The 3,351-nt window shown below is 45.9% G+C and overlaps 1 pseudogene; it reads left to right on the plus strand.

Annotated features, from left to right (window-relative positions):
• The first annotated feature begins 205 nt into the window (after nucleotides 1-205).
• LOC147888061 (2-methylene-furan-3-one reductase-like) lies at nucleotides 206-3,091 on the plus strand (annotated as a pseudogene).
• Nucleotides 3,092-3,351: the final 260 nt, after the last annotated feature.

Here is a 3,351-nt window from a genome sequence, read left to right on the forward strand (position 1 = left end):
CTCCATGAGTAGGATAGAGGCCGCGGGCCTTAGCCTGAGGTTTGTATGAGCCGAGGCGAGGGTCAAACAACTTCTTCGTGAGAGTGTTCACGTGCGACTCGTGTGGAGGGGAGCAAGGAAGTGGGAGCACGGCATGCTCCTGTGGTAGAACACGTCCATCTTTGCATGCATGCCTTCCAACATTTTTCTCCTTCACATCTGAGCTATGGCTGCCCTTCAGAAAGCTTGGTTCTATCATGAATATGGCCCCGTTGATGTCCTTCGCTTTGGCGATTTCCCTCAGCCAGATATTTCTCCCGACCAGCTCCTCTCTGCCTCAGGATAATTTTCACCGTGGTGCATTTGTCGTTTGTGAAGAATTCATGACCTCTCAGCTCACCTGGAACTCCACATGGGACCCCCTTCCATCCCAACACAGCTCACAAATGGAACACTCACCAAAGCCGTACTAATGGAGTTATGTGACAATGAACGTGAGTTTGTTTCACTCCAAGCCCCAACAATCTCAGTTTTCACCACGTGCCACAAATTTATTGTACCATCGCTGGTTCAAATCTACAGTAGCCACATGTGCGGACGTCTTGAGGGTAATCTGGGCAGCAAGCTACATTGTGTGCTGCACGATTTCAATACTATACCGCTTTCTATATTGATAGGAGGCTACATCCCCTGGCTGGGATGGTCGAATGCGTCAAGTTCATTTGTGCTTAAAAGACTTTTTGGAGCACGAGTTCTTGCGTTTAAGAGTGATCGAGCAAGAAGGTGGACGTCCAGGGATTTTTAGACAATGTAGGGCGAGGGCACGAAATAACACAGGCTCTTTTGGACGCTTGCATAAGGTTATATCGGTTCAAGATTGTCCGTTCATTTTCTTGCGATACAAGGAGGAGGGAAGAGGCTACTGCAAGATTGTGATTTGGAAAAGCTATCATATTTGCAAGCTGTGATTAAGTAGGGCCGACGATGTTGGGTCATAGCGGAGTGTAAACTGCTTGTGAAATCTAACGTAGACAGAACGAAATTCAAACACAGGATGCAAAAAAATGCTTATAGAATAACTGGTTATCCAGTTTAATGACGAAATTCAAATGCAGGATGCAAAAAAATGTTTAGAGAATAACTGGTTATCCAGTTTAATGACTCCTCAAAGTACTCTTCACAGGTGAGATCCATAGCAACCTTCTTTCGATCTCCAAGATATGCCTACTTTTCAAAAGAACTTTCACAAATCAAGTTGGCAAAGATTTCGACTTCATCTGATTATTGAGAGCCTAGCAAACTTGAACGAGCAGTAGTATTTGCAGGTTCTTTCATCCATCACTAGATTAGACCTGACTAATGTGCTCTTGCAGAAAGTAGGAAACAAAAGGCTTCATGGTTAGGCATCTCTTTTGCTCGTGTGCTTTGTGAACGCCTATCCTCACCCAAAAGCCCACATAGCCATGCTTGCTAAGAGCGAACACTCCCACAGCAACCAAATGATGGCACCTACTTCGGGCTTTGTTGAGAACATTGGCTTGTCTTACACAGTGCTACTGTATTATCTTTCGTTGGAGATGCGGCTGGGTATAAGATGCTAGGTTGCTCAAAGTTTGAATCGGAGATGGTGCATTAAATGTGACAGTTGGCTGGCAGGCAATGAAACCCTGGTTGAAGAAAATTCACCTGCATCATGAAGGTGAATGATAGAGCTCCGCAGCTGCTCTGTTTTGTAATGGACGAGGGTCCCATGAGCTGGTCCCATCGGCAGGTCCAGGTCAACTGAGAGGTGGGCAACTTCAAAAACAACAAACTCACCACGATAAAGATTATCTCGAGGCCTCCTCTCTGCAGCTCTCAACCCTATCGATTACAAGCGCTCCCCGTACGTATTGCATCGCTTCATCGCGCTCTCTTATCATACTTTGATTGCAATTTCCCACTCCCTTCGCCCTGATCGTCTTGTCTGAGACAGCATGTTCCCGGCTACGATGCGGCCGGCGTCGTCGTGAAGATGGGGCATGACGTGAAGGAGCTCAAGGATGGTGATGAGGTTTATGGGGCAATCTCTGAGCATCCTGCCAATCGACCCAAGCGATGCGGTTCCCTTGCGCAATACACTGCTGCAGAGGAGAAGTTACTCGCTCCGAAGCCCAGGAATCTAACCTTCGCTCAGGCAGCGAGCTTACCGCTTGCCGTTCAGACTGCTTTAGAAGCTTTTGACATGCCTGGGCAAACGGTCCTCGTGATTGGAGGCTCTGGAGGAGTAGGAAGCCTGGCTGTTCAGGTGGGTATGATTTCTAATATATTGCTTGCTCAGGTGTTTAAATATTTTGCGTAGCCGAGCATGAGTCTGACTTGTGGTACTGTTGCGCTATAAGCTCAGTTAGCTAAAGTTGTGTATGGAGCTTCAACCGTGGCTGCAACGACCAGCACAAGGAAGGTAGAATTCGTCAAAAGCCTGGGTGCAGATATTGTCATCGACTACACAAGGGAGAACTATATCGACCTTCCTCTCAGATTTGATTTCGTGTTTGATACAGTCGGTAAGCGACATTTGCTATGCCAATTAGACTTCTCCATTCTTTAGTATACCTTGCAGGAGACACGGTCATCAACTATGGTAGAACCGCACTATTTTCTCATCTCTCGACTAGCTTCGAGTCTGAGTATTTCAGAATCCTCAGACGAAACACAAAATATACTATCATGCATCGTGGAACGGGGGATATAGATCCTACGTGAACTTAGATGAGTTCTTTTGTATTCACTACGTCTCTAGTCTTGATGATCACTTGAGATCTTTGCAAGGGATTCTGTTAGTGATGTGTGCTGTCTGAGGAGTTGCAGGCGAGACTGAGAAAGCTGTGAAAGCCATGAAGGAAGGAGGCAAAGTCATCACGATTGCAGGAAAGAGCGTACCTCCTGCTCGGTTTCTGGTCATGACCTCGAATGGTGCCAACCTTAGAAGGATAGCCCCATTCCTCGAGAACCAACAGCTCAGGCCTGTGATCGATCCAAAAGGTCCCTTCCATTTCTCCAAAGGCAAGGAAGCTTTTATGTACTTGGAAACGGGACGGTGGGCAAGATAGTCATAGATCCTTTAGAATAATACTATGCTCTCTTCTTTTACTTGTGTGTAAACTTTACTTTAGTCTTGAAATTCATAGCAATTTTCATGTAGTCTTTCACCTTCAACATGGTGGTTTTAGTTAGCATGTCATACCTTTTCTCTCTCCTTTAGAGGGAGATGAAGGCACTACTCCCTATTAGGAATCACATAAACAATGACAAAAAGAAAGAGCACAAGCTCTTAGCTCTTTGTACATTCATTGCCATTGGCACTAGTCATTGTCACTCCACACTTCCAAT

The sequence above is a fragment of the Dipteris shenzhenensis genome, chromosome 22 (assembly GCF_047967505.1).
Source record: "Dipteris shenzhenensis isolate YYH24624 ecotype China chromosome 22, Dip_SZ_1.0, whole genome shotgun sequence".
Taxonomy (NCBI): Eukaryota; Viridiplantae; Streptophyta; class Polypodiopsida; order Gleicheniales; family Dipteridaceae; genus Dipteris; species Dipteris shenzhenensis.